Raw genomic sequence first — 14,843 nt, forward strand, 5'->3', positions numbered from 1 at the left:
TAAATATAAAATGTGTGTCAATATATATTTTATTACTGTTTTTTATTTTTTATTTTTACTCCTATTAGAACTATCTTTTCCTTTATTGAGGTCAAGAACTTGTTATAATTAACTATGAAAATAATAATAAGCTATAAAATTACATATGAGAAAAATAAAATTAAAACTGAAATTTCATACCACACTTGAATACAAATTTAATAATAAAAAATAGTGATAAAATGATAAAAAAAATACTTAGAAGAAATATATGCAGTAAGTTGTTTAGATGTAATATTGTCTGAAAAAGTGGTAGAGGATCAATACTTCTATCAGATGTTTCATTACGTAAAAATGGTAAGACTTAGAACATTGCGTGAGAATGATGGTGGAAGGTCAGTGCTTCTAGCAGACCTTGTGTGAAAATGGTGATGAAAGGTCAGTATTTTTCATAGAGTCAAGAAGAAAAATAGATTTTTTTGTTTTAAAATTAACTTTTTTTAATTAAGTGGTAGAATGACTTCTCGAAAAGCAAGAAGTCATATATTTCTATTTCTTCAAAAAGCTGCAAATTAACTTTTCAAAAAATTAAAAGCTTTTTTTAAAATAATGCCAAACACATAGATCGTGACTTTTCATAATTCAAAAATTAAAAAAAAAAATAGCTTCTACTACTTCTCAAACGGGCTGTAAACAAGGTGGCAATTTGATTAAAAACTACTATCAAAAGCCTAATTGATATGACCATCATTGCAAGGATATTATTATATTAACCTGATTTTTATATTATTGTTTATTATTATATGTATTAAGTTAATCTTAATTAGGTGGTGATCAAACACACATAATGGCCTTGTAGTTCAGATCTTTGGATTTCTTGCATTTACGGTTAATTAAGAATCATTATAGGGTGATGATGAAGAATTTTGGTTTAATGAGAAAATAGTAATTTACAAAATGCTATATTTGCAAAGTTATAGCTACTATTTATGGATAAATATAATTTTATTAGTATTTTCTCTGTTTCTCAAACCCGCTTTATCAGTTATGGTGCTTAAAAAAATGTGTTGATGATGTAAGCATAACTTGTTGACTTGTACTCTTTAGTTTTTACTGAAGAAAAATATAAAATAAAATTATCAAAGAAAAGAGAGAAGAAAAATTATAGCAACATAAATAGAACCTAAAAGTGGTAGAAAGATAATGATCTATAGAAGCTTGAAGTTTCCCTTTCGTTCAAATTGATAATCATCACCACAATGAAACCCATCCATTGAGTTCGATCGATCACGCATTGCATTCCCCATTATGGAAAATTGGAAATAACTTAAAAAAACTTAAAAAACATTAAAAATAATGAAAATTTAATTAATATTTTAGTATGAATAAAATATCAATCTATCTGTAAATCTATAAATAAATACTACTAAATACAACTATTCATATTTTTTATTGGCCAATTCTGTGATGCGTGTAACTCTGGTGCCGAAATTGTCAAAGTTATTTTTTTTGGTAAGTTTTAAATATTAAAAAATTATTTATTTTTATATTTTTTAATTTAAATATTAAATTTTATCTCATTTTAATAAGTTAGGCAAATATATATAGGCACTATAGTATATACTTTTTTATTAATTTATATTTTTAATAAAAAGTTATTTCAAAACACATGGGTGTATTGCTTTTTATGTCAATACTTTAATAATCTTATTAATTGGTAGAACATAATTATTTGCATTATTTTGCACGTTTTTCCCTGCTACCTTACATAAATTGTCTTTCTATTCTAAGTATAAGGGTTGAAAAACGAAACAATTCTTTCTTCTTTATGCACACGTTGTTGAACACTCTTCTGCGATCATCATTAATATCTATTAAAGTTTTGATAGCAACCTTTTCTCTAACTCATATTTTTATATGCAAGACATGTGTTGCAACCCTCTTCTTGTGAACATTATTATTATTCCTGTGACAAGTTTTGATATATTCAACAAAATTTGAAACTTCATCACAAAATATTTGTTATGTATGTATTAGTATTATTTTATAATGGTTATGTTAGTGTACACCAAAATCAACCACTAAAGTTAGTCACTAGTATAAAATACATGTTGAAATATAAATACACTATAAAAATAAATTAAACCACAGATGTATTTATATATAATACATTAATGATTGATTTTAGTGACTAATTTTAGTATACAAATAATATTTTTCTTTTATAATAGGTGTTTGAAGGGGATATGGTGATAGAAAATGGCTTTATAAATAAAAGCATGAAAGATTGTAATCTCCAAACTAGTCTCACATATTGAATCTCGTCAAATTAAAGTTTTTTTTTTAACTTTGGGGGGAGGGGTAGATAGAATATTCTAATTTTGTTTTATTTTTGTTAACACTTCTCTTTATAGATACCCTCTCTCTGTCTCTCATACACCCACACATGGAATTAGATTTTTTCACTACATTTAACGGTTTATATATTTCTAGATTTAATTGCATAATGTCTCCTTTTTATTTAAAATATCACCTAAACAAAATTTAATTAAATGCTGATTAATATAAAATGTTTATCATAATGAATTTTTTATATAATTAATGAATAAAAATTAAACTATACTTTGTTTTAAATGTTACTTAATTTACCTTTTGGTGATTGTGAAAAGCTTTAGTGGTGAAAAAGGGCATTTCATTTTTCATTTGTGAGTTAGAAATAGCTATTAGAAAGGAGATTCTTATCAGAGTCAGAGGGGACCATTAGTGTTTTTAACTTTTTATTTTATTTTATTTTATTTTATATTTCTAAAATTTTTATCTAATATCATAAATTACAATTATGATAAATTTTTAAGATTTTAAAGGTTTTATATTAGTATTAGTATTAATTAGTTAATAAATCATGTGCAACACTATAACAAAAGTCATCAATACAAATCAATGACTAAGGAAAATTATAATATATAAACTATAATTACGAATTTGGTAGATTTAATAATATTAGTTAAGTAAAAGTTTCTGGTATTTAAATGTATAAGGATATGATTAATTAAATTTTGATTGATCACTTTTTTATTAGAAATAAAAAAAATTATAATCAAAAGCACAAAAAAAAGGGTGAAATTACAATTAAATAATTTTGTATTTATTTAAAGCAAACACTTGTCCCGATGATGTGTCTTAAATGTTTACAGTTGTTAGTTGAAGAAGGTTCACTCACCTTTTTATCGAGGGTAATGCTATGTAGCCAAAATATTATAGATAATAAATAAAGATATATGATTAATAACATTTGCGTTTATAAGAGAGTGTAAATCACTCTCCTAATTTAATTGATATAATTAATTTCTGTTTATAATTAATTATCTTTCCTCATTTAATTATACTAAAAGTTAATTCTAAATTTAATATGAATCAAATTCCAAAAATTTCTCTCTCATTATTATTATATGTATTTATAATCCTATAATTTTTTTCTCCCAAATAAAAATCTCAAATTCTTATATCTTTAATTTTTAAAAAATCTCAAATCACCTCAACACATTTTAAAAAAAATAAAAACTTCTTAAATTTGATCGGTTTTTATTTATTCAAAATTATTAACATCCAAAATTGTTAGTTTATAACCTGCAAAATGAAATAATAAATAATAATAAATTAGCACCAATTTATTGATTATAGATATCATGTATATAAAATATAAATATTATACGTATAAAAATATGGATATTAAATTATAGAATTTAACAACTTCTGTTATACAACTCATATTTTACATATAGATTATTATAAAATAAAAAATAAAATATAAAATATAAACAAAAATTAAGAAATAAAATTTTAAAAATAATTATTAACTCGTCATATTAAAATCAATAGATAAGAATACGTATAAATAGTAAATAAAAAATATTAAAATTATGACTCTTTGGTGTATATATAAGATAATTTGAAATATAAAACAAAACACAGTTTAAAATTTAGTAATATTAATTATAAAAATTTATTAATTATGGATATTATATATATGAAATTATGGATGTTATGAGTATGAAATTATGGATGTTATTAATATGAAATTTTGGATGTTATGTGTATCTTACCTAACTATAAATGTTATGTGTATGAACTTATGGATGTTATGACTTATGAGTAAATTTGCTAATTGAATAAATTAATTTAAGTATTTGATATTCTTTTTTCAAATCTAATTATAGTATATGTAAATCAAAATAAATAAATTTCACTTTGAAAAATATGAAACAAATTTTTAAATTATCAATGATTTAAAAAATTATACGTTAATTTAAATGTATAATATCTTCAAAAAAAATTAAAACATGCATCATAATTTATTAGTGCATATATGAAATAATTTGAAATATATAATAAAATATAGTTTAAAATTGCATAATATTAATTATAAAAATATATTAATTATAAAAATATATTAATTATAAAAATTAAGTGTATAAATATATAGATGTTACATAATAAATAAAAGATATACTTTTGTTATTATAATATAAATTAAAAACCATAAATATAAATTATATATATTCATTTAATAAGAATATAAATTGATAAGATATGTATTTATAATATGCTATTTAATATACATAATTAATGTTTACAATAAATATTGCTAGGCGCGTGAAAGAATACTAATTAAATTTAGTTCATCTAATTAAATAAAGTTAAAAATAGAAAGTTTTGGTTGATTTTGGTTCCTAAGTTTGGTTACCAAACTTTTAAAATCTATCAACTCTTTATAAGAAGCATTCCTTCATATATATATTATCTTAATTGTATTTTAGGTGGTGTTATAATTATGTAAGATGTAAGATATATTAAGATGTATTTACTATAATTTTAGGTGTTTGGAAAACAACTCAATTTGTAGGTTCTCGTTCGATACTTCAATTACTTTTCAGGTTATTAGCAATATAGATTAACTATATTATTTTTAAATTTAGATTTAATATATATATATATATATATATATATATATATATTAATATATAAAAGAAAAACTAAGATGAAGCAAAATAAGTAATATATAGGAAAAATAATTGTTTTTCTTAGACCATGCAAGAAATTTTCATATCCATTATATATTATTTTTTGAACGAAGTACATGAATTACCTTTGTAAACGTGGGATATCACTTGTAACTAGAAATTATATTCACCGCAATTTAAAATTGGTTATTCTGTTTCAATCATCTTTTAATCCATAGGACTAATAAAGTAATAATAAGAATCTATGTTTTGTATGAAAAAATAAAGTGTATAGTATATATGCGCATATATGTGCTGTATATAAAATTAGGTGTTAGGTATATCCGTATATGCTTAATTAAGTAGTAGGAGAGCAAATCAACTTTATTTGATGATGAGAACGAGGTAATATAAACTATGTATATAAACTACTAGTTTTATGGTACCTTCCTTGTATTATATATTTAGATTTCAGATAACTTCGGATCTGTAATTCATATGACACAATCACGAACCTAATGTAATGCGTAATTGGCAGCCTAGAATTGGAAGAATCAAGTTACAAAACCATCTTAAGAGATATCAATAAGCCGAAAGTCAGAGCGATGAAGCAAATGAATATGACATATACTGTAGATGAATAAAAAGTTGAATTAAATCATACTTGTGGGTAGTAAAGAATAAAAGCTTGAAGCTTTTTCCCATTGATGATTCCTTTCTATTGTAAACAATACTTATATTCTATAAAAATGCTGTTATTTACATACATATTTTGATAAAAATACAATTTAATCAATTTACTGGTGAACTTGGTATAGCCACACTTAAGCACGGAACTCAACTAAGCACCATAACACAACTAAGCACTATAGACAACACCTACTTATATTCTATAAAAGTGCTGTTATTTACAGATATAGATATAGAGAAGCAGCACTAGTAAATATAACCTCTATCTAAGAGGTGGTGGAATGCACCTTTTACCAGCCACTGCCACATCCACACCACCAAGGTGGTGGCAGGCATTGGCTCACGAGGACCATCATCATCAGTAGTCCCAGGCATTGGACCGTCATTGGTGCCAGGCATTGCCTGAGCTCCATCAGTGGTGGCAGGTAATGGCTGATGAGGACCTTCATCATTGTCGGCGGCAGGTATTGGCTGAGCTCCATCAGTGGCGGCAGGCATTGGCTGAGATCCATCAGGGGTGGAGGAGGATGTGGAAGTGAACTGAAACATGAAAAACATGACAGTAAACACCAACATACTGAATACATCTGCTTTGCTATAAAAACAAACAACAAGAACATAAACCGCAGTTCCATTGTTATCAAGTAGAGAACACTGTATGCCATGCACTTCAGTATTTACTTAATTCCTAAAAAACCTATGAAAATTACTTTGAGATTAAAAAATGCACAATACAATTTAGTACTTTGTAAATCTGATACGAATTATCTCAGTCCCCTAGCTCCTACCTCAACCTACTCATGCAATTCAACAAATTTCACTCAGAAAAAGGAAAAAAAAAGCACAAAGTCTATCGAATTCCCAATAAATACTAAGCCCTAGATAAAGCTCCCAACTTGAAATATTTTTCTTCTTTCCCCCAAAAAACTGAAATGGAAAAGATTTCAGGAACGTTTTGTTCAGTTTTAGCTGAAATTAGCAAAATAGAAAAATCCAAATGGAACGTTGAATCTATAAATTGAAGAAAAGGAGCAATGAGTTGAGTGAATAATAACAAATTTTTATGCGAGAGAGAGGGGGGAGGTTTAGGGTTGAGAACTGACGGTGACGGGGGGCGTCGACGCGGTGAACGTTGCTCTCTTCGACGAGGATTTCCATGGCTTTGAGGCAGAGAGCTTTCACTTCGGACTCTTTGAGAGGTTCGCATTTCTTCAGCTGCTCTATTTGCCTGTCTAGGTCTGACATCGATTCTCTCTCTCTCTCTCTCTAGAATCTTCTTCTTCCTCCTTCTGCTCGAGGAAGGAGGAGAACTCAATCTCTATCACTCACTATGGAAGTGTTTGTGCTTCTTCTCCCGCTTCAAACTCCTTTATGCTCGTTTACGATTTTTTATTTAAATAAATAAATTAATTATAATAATTATCAAAATAAATAATTTAAAAAATATTTATTGAAATAAATATCTCTCTTATTTCTGTAAACGAGATATATGTATTTTTTTAAAAAAATTGAAAATAATAAAAAATATTAATATTATCAATAATCCAAACTTTAATCGTATAATTAGTACATAAAAAAGTTGGTAGAAGATATTAAAATAAATATGTTTGATTGATTGGTATTTAAAAAAGTTGATAGGATATTGACAAAAAAATTAAAACAGTTATCTCTTATGTTATTTTTCATTATTCACGTGAGAGATAACCATTTCAATTCTTTTTCTATTATTTTATTAATATCTCCTACCAATTAATAAACAATTATTTTTATTTTTAAATTTAAATCAATTAAATTGGATCATAATTTAATTTAATTTGTTTTTAAATGGATATGATGAGAGAAATTGATAACGGTTTTCATAATTTAATTTAAATTTTCATAACTGTTTAAAATGAATACAATGAAAGAGATTGATAAATTTTCATAACGATTTGTGATGAATTATATATAAAGAAGAGAAAAACCCAAATCAGTCCCTAACAATTAACTCGAAAGACAACGAGGTCCTTGACAAAAAAAATCTCAACCCGGCCCCTGATAAAAAAAACTCAATCCGACCCCTGACAATTACCTCGAAAGGACAACGAGACCACTGTGCCAAAAAAAATCAATGTTATTTTTTTTAGCACAGGGGCTAATCAGTCCCAAAAAAATTATCAGAGACCGGATTGGGTGTTTTTTTTTTCTTGAGAACCTCGTTGTCCTTTCGAGATAATTGTCAGGGACCAGATGGGATATTCACTCTATAAAAAAAATCCACAATAATCACGTGCCCCTCACATGGAGGCACCAACATAATTTTTTATAAAAAATAATAAAATAAAATTATAAAATATAAAATATATACTAAAAATAATTTAAATAATATATTAATTTTTAATATGCACATTAAATCTAATTTTGTCCGATTTATGAACATTCCTAACACTAATTAAGTACACTGAACTTCCACATATATATATATATTCTCCTAAAAAAACAAACGAAAATATTTAATAACAAAAAAATAATAAAAAATAATTATAACTTATTTAATATTTATTAATTATTGTGGTAATTAATAAATATTAAATAAAATAAATTTTAGTTATTTTTTTATCTTTTTATTATTATAAAAAAATTTTTAAAATACAATAAATGATAAGATGAAAGCGAAAATTTTGTATTGTTTGAAGAGTATAGTGAAATAAGGCTATGCTAGGTAAACAAGACTGGCGGTTACTCTCTAAGACAAACTCTTTAGTTTACAAGGTATTTAAAAGTAGATATTTTCTTTTCTTCAATTTCTTAAAAGCCCTACCAGATAACAATCCTTTTTGGGCCTGGAGAAGTATGCTAGAAGGCAGAAAAGTTATTGAAAAGGGTGTTAAATGGCAAGTGGGGAGTGACAGTATGATTCCTATCTTTGAAGAGCCTTGGGGTGATAACAAAGAAAAAATTCAGAGATTCCAATTAATTAATCCCAACCACAACTTATACTGGGTGAACCAATTGCTGCTTTTAGACGGAAATTGGAATACACAGCTCATCAACGATAGTTTTCCCCCACTATAGCTCAGCAGATAATCCAGACCCAAAGAACAGAGCAACAAGATAAACTGATTTGGACAAAAGACAGAAGTGATACTTACAAAGTGAACTCAGGATACCGAATTGCATTCCAATTTTTTCATTCGCCAATAGAGTTCCAATAAAGTTCCTCCCGGAAGTCTTCAAGCAAAAAGATGTGTGGCAATCGATCTGGTCCTTACATTCTCCAGCAAAGGTGAAGGTATTTCTGTGGAAAGCTATTCATGGAGGACTCCCAGTTAAACTCAAGCTGCAGTCCAGGTTTTCGAATGTGAATTCCCAGTGTCCTAGATGCATAAATGAACCAGAATCGATTATTCATTGTTTAATTCGTTGCCCTCAGGCTGAGCAAGTATAGAGGAAAACTGATAATTTTGGCTTACCTGAAAATACTACAGTGTTATGGAAATGGTGGAGGGAGATAGTAATGCAAAGCGGTGGTGGAACCCAAGAAAAACAAAGACGGAGCCTTGCTGCAATCACCTTATGGAAGATCTGGTTGGCGCGTAACTTGCAAGTCTTCGAACATAGAACGATCCCATGTGTTGAAGTTGTTGAAGGGGCGAGGAAGCTCTTGGAGGAATTCTTCTCCAGCAGGAACCCTCGTTGCTGAATCCCTCTTCCCTATTGTCATTGTCTAATTGTTTATTTCTTTCTCAAAGTTATCTTTATTTCATGTTAATCAATGTAATTGGTGGAACTATCTTCTTCTAGTGTTGTCCTATTTTAGACCGTCTATTTTCACAAATCAATAAAATTCTTCCTTTGATAAAAAAAAAAGAGTATAGTGAAATAGCATCTTGTCTTTCTCTTTACTCATATAATAAAAGATAAAATTACAGTCTTGTCCTCTAATGTTTAACTAATTTATAATGTTTAACCAATTTATATTAGAAAAGACTTAAAGAGTAAAAGTTGTGATAAACTAACATAAGTAAATCTCTTTTCAACTAGCATTTTTGTTACATGAGCTCATGGTGGGGTTGAGACTGGTTGTATACTTGAGAAGTATTGATGATTTTTGCATTGTCTTTATGAGCCAAGTTAAAAGCTTATTCAGACTAGGTTACTTTGTGTAGATGTGTTAAAAATGGGCTTAGTCATTTTTTTGGTAATTATGGAAGAAATTCATTTTCGGTAATAATGGTTTTGATGAGAGAAAAATTAAGGTAAGTTATGGTAAAATGGAATAGGTGTAGTTTAATATCATATTTGAGTTAGTTTGTTTTATTGTCCATTATGGATTCATTATTTATTTATAGGGATAAAATTAAAATATTTTAATATATCTGTATACGTAATATAAATTAAATGAAAAATTTTTAAGTTATGTAATATCATGTAACAGTTGTATATAGAGGCCACACATGGATCTCCAATACATTTTTTAATTTAGATATGGAAAAAAAAGGTGTAGAGAACACAGTTATAAAGTGTATAAGTGTTTTATGCGTTGTGATGTTAAGAGTAAATTGGACTGTTCGATTTGTATTTAAAAAATTAAAAAAAATTGCATTACACAAATCGGACCGACCGATTTGTATTTTAAACAATTAAAAAAAATTAATATTAAAATCGGACCATTCGATTTTTGTTTTCAAAATAAAAAAAATTTAAAAATATAAATCAGATTCTCTGATTTTTTCTCCCACACAAATCGAATGGTCCGATTTGTGTTCAAAATTTTTTTAATAAAAAAATTGTACAGTCTAATTTTTTCACTCTATAATTCAAAAAAAATTATCCCATATTCATATTTAAAATTACTCACTTTTATACCCATATATAACACACACAGAATCTGCATATCCAAAAAAATTAGCCTGATAATTAAGAGGAGATTAATATTATTGAAAAATATATCTCTGAAAACTCATAATCAAATTAGTTTGGTGTTTACGCCTTTACGGTAATGAATCATTAAATTGACCATGTGATATGAAATTTGTTTTTATTAATGTAATTTTGAAAACGGTAAAATAAAAATGTGTCGCTGTCGTGTGTTTAAGATATATCTAAACATGGAAACATAGAAAGCATCATCATCTGTAAGAAATATACGTATACATTAAAATATCGAAAATGTTTGATAGCAAAAAAAAATCAACTAAAAATAGTTATAATTTACTTTATTTAATATTTATTAATTATTATAATAATTAATAAAATATTAAATAAAATAAATTTTGACTTTTTTTTTTATCTACCTAATATTACCCTAAAATATTTAGCAGCAATATTTTAGAGGGCAACGCGCTTAACTAAGGTCAAAAGAGGATATTACAACTTTTGGGGAATACATGATGTGAGAGTGAGAAAGTGCATTTTCTTCTCCACATGTTAATTAATTCCTCGGATGGTATCTCCAAGAGGGCATTATCTACATTTTCTTTATTATTTTTTATTTTTTCTGTATTTATCTGTTATTTTTATATCAAAATCTAATTACTTTTCCGAAAAAAAAAAAAAGAGGAAGAATTGGTTGGTTTGATTCCTAATATAATCAAATTTGGTTTGAGTTTTTTCATCAATTTTCCATTACGTCTTAGGAGGACTAGCCACTAAAACTCTGTTCATGACTTCATGTCTATATATTTTTTAACTTATTTATACACACTGATGCATTGCCAAGATTTATTTTTCAAAATTAAAGTTGATACGGGTAACCGAAAAAATACTCATAAAAATGCGTTTCAAAATTTTTTTCTTGCTCAAAGAATATTTTGTAGTATGTAATCTGTAAAGATTTTCATCAAGGTTTATTTGACAATATTGACTTGGGTGAATTTTTATATAAAAAGAAAATTTTAAGTGATTTTAAAAAAAAAAAATAAAAAAATAAAAATAATTTTATGTTTAAATATCTCACGTAAAAATATTCTTTTTATCTAATAATTATATTTAGATATAATAAGATAAAATTTTTTATTATTATGTGAAAAAACATAATAATTATATTTGATTTTTTTTATTTATCATGTAAAAAAACACATTAATTTAGCATTTTTTAAAAAAATTGCATTTTCTTTTGTTAATATTCTCTTAATTCATCCGAAAATCGAACTCATTAACTAAAAAAATTTAATTGACAAATACACGTATTTATATTGCATGTATTTAAATAGCATGTTTGTTTAATTTCTATATGTTCATAATGTCTTATTAATTGCATAATGTCTTATTAATTTATAATATCATCTAAGAAATAAATTTAATTAAATACTAATATATTTGTTCTTGTTTACTACAATAATTAAAATAAATACAATTAAGTTGCTCTTAAAAGAAAAAAAAAAGAAAAAAAACACTTCTGAAGATGAATGAGGGGAGAGGAATATTCTATTATTATTCTTGCTGAAAATTTATTAAATTAAGCCATGCTTTATTAGTTTATTAACATAGTTTCCTTATTTTACAACATGATTATCATTTTCATTTTCTTTTTCCTTTTGTGGTAATAAATAAGTAAAATGTTAAATTTTTATTCACTAAAAATATCTTTGGAGTGCAAAAGAGAGTCACCTCCATAATGGTGAAAGTTTCAATCAGCAATTGATGAAATTGCAAAAAATTGAAAAAAATTGAATCCTTAACTTTTCTGGTTGGGCCAAATTTTATCCTTACATGGTACTACAAATTGGACATGCCAACAAGGGAACAACTCTTCAATGCTCTCTCTCTCTCTGAGCATCACATTAGTACATAGTAGTATTCTTCAAACCCATTAACAGAAGTACCGAACCAGAACTAACACATTATTTGGATATAAGATAAAAAAATAAAAAAAAATAAAAAAAGATAAAAAAAAATTTAAAAATAGATTTTATTGTATATTGTTTAAATGAAATAAATAAATAAATAAATAAATAAATTGGTTAAATAAAAAAATTATACTAAAATAAAATTACAGTAATATCTTTACTTATATTATATATAAATTATAATTTATTAATGTGTTTAAATAATTTTTTTAAAAAATTTCATCCAAATTAAAAGTTAACAAAATTTTAACATATTATCTTTGTGAACAATTAATATTTTTTAAAAATTATCCTTCTCTATTATTGGCTAGATACGGTTTTTGATTTTTGAAAGAGAATGAAATCAGACATTTTTATTTCTTTGTTAAGTAGAGAGTAAATTTGTAATCTTATCATTATTGGTTCCTTTTCCATTAGTTGTCACTTGTTAATCCATATTTGAAGAAGTGAAAAAATTTAAATGAACCCAGACCACTTTTTTCTTTTCCCTTAGTTGTCACTCTTTATTTTTTAACGAAGAAAACTAGAAAATAAATTTACCAAAGAAAAGAGAGAAAAAAAGAGAAAGTATAGGGAGGTAATGAAATATTTATACAATGTGTACAATGGATATTTATTATCCCTACTATTATTCTGAATAATATAGGTGATATTCATTTTGTAACTCAATAATCCATTGTACACCTTGTACGTTTAGATATACAGCAACATAAATAGAAGCTAGAAGTGGTAGAAAGATAATGATGTATAGAAGCTTGAAGCTTTCCCTTTCATTCAAATTGATAACTTCATATGCTATAATCATCACCACAATGAAACCCATCCATTATCGTACACGCATTGCATTCCCCATCAAGTTATTAAATTCATGACTTAATCAAGTTTTTTGGGGGTGTAACACTTTTCTTTATAAATACACCCACACATAGAGTGCATCGTCGGAGGTGGTGGGTGGCTTAGCATCGGAGGTGGCAGGTGGCTGAGCACCATCAGTGGTGGTGGAAGCGGACCAAAAGAATATGCTTTTGGTACCCCTTCTTCGCCGCTGTGATGTTCAGCCACCCCCTACTTCCGATGCTCTTTAGTGATGGGCTGGGTACTCCAATTCTTTCGCTGGCTCTTCCTCTTCCTTCCTCAAATCGAGCAGAGCGTAAAGGAAGACGCGCCGGCATAGCAAGTGGTGACGGAGTGGCATAGTAAGATCGGTATCAAATCAAGTAAGAGCCTTGGTAAATACATTTAAAATTTCCTTTTCAACATGCTATGTTAATGGGTTCAACACAAGGTACAAGACATTCATTACTGGGAATCATTGTGGGCGAAAATTGGGGTTTCAGGGAAGAACGAGTCATTCATTTACTCCATTTTTTCAAGCGCAGTATTTTCGTTGTGCCAAGAAACGAAAAATTTCTAGAAAATCATGATCTCTTGAGTTGTGTTTGTACTAGGATCATAATCTATTACTTGTTTTCTGGATATTTGGTTTTCATTTTTTTTATTTTTTGAATTTTCAGATTAAGGTTGAATTTAATTTTTTTTTGTTATTTTAAAACGATATTTGAGTCACAAATCACAAATATAGAAAAAGATAATCCTGTCTGTTACTAACTAAAATCGTAATCGTATATATGTCTACTTTTAATTATTTTTAAAATTATTTTGTTGTATATATTGACATAATATTTTTTGAAACAATAAATTTCAGCTAAAAAAAAAAAAACAAGACTACGACTCATAAGTTGTTTATTTGGCTATAAATAAAAACCGTGTCTTAACAAAAGTTTATCAATTATGAATAAAATTGACTCAATAAATAAATTAAAAAATTTAAAATAACAAACAATTAAATTATCCAAACTAATAGATTATAAATGAATGCTTTTAACTAATATTAATTTAAATAACATTAAATTTCTTAAATCAATGCAAAATTTTTTTGTTTTCAAAATCTTCATTTTACAGTAGATTTTGTTCAAAAAAATCATAAATGTATAAGATTTTTTGGACTAAAAATAAAATAATTAATAATAAAAATTGATAAATCAAAATATAAATCTTAAAAATTGATAAATCTAAATAATCATGTTTGGTCTTTTTATGAATATAGTTATTAAGTGAAAAACAAAAAATGAAATGATTTAAGTAGTTAGGATCATTTTTAATTTTTAAACATTAAACCTCATTGAGACTTTTTCAATGTAAAATTCACTTTCTTAACATACTGTCGCTTAGTTTAAAAAATATTAATGTCTCTTTGAAAATTTATGGTGTTAATAAAAAAAATAAATTAGAAGCATATATAATAATGGAAAAAACATTATCCGTGTCATTTTGACACAAAATA

The 14,843-nt window shown here is 26.2% G+C and overlaps 1 long non-coding RNA gene across 2 annotated transcripts; it reads right to left on the reverse strand.

The window, feature by feature from the left end:
* Nucleotides 1-5,684: 5,684 nt before the first annotated feature.
* LOC130940735 (uncharacterized) lies at nucleotides 5,685-9,452 on the reverse strand. 2 transcript variants are annotated; one of them, XR_009070382.1, is made up of 4 exons: nucleotides 9,122-9,452; nucleotides 8,801-9,025; nucleotides 6,773-7,036; nucleotides 5,685-6,209 (listed from the first exon to the last, which is right to left on the reverse strand). It is a non-coding gene; the product is annotated as an uncharacterized LOC130940735 (long non-coding RNA). The 2 variants fall into 2 exon arrangements; XR_009070381.1 differs by lacking the exon at nucleotides 6,773-7,036 and having other exon boundaries at nucleotides 9,122-9,425.
* Nucleotides 9,453-14,843: the final 5,391 nt, after the last annotated feature.

Source organism: Arachis stenosperma, chromosome 7 (assembly GCF_014773155.1).
Source record: "Arachis stenosperma cultivar V10309 chromosome 7, arast.V10309.gnm1.PFL2, whole genome shotgun sequence".
Classification (NCBI taxonomy): domain Eukaryota; kingdom Viridiplantae; phylum Streptophyta; class Magnoliopsida; order Fabales; family Fabaceae; genus Arachis; species Arachis stenosperma.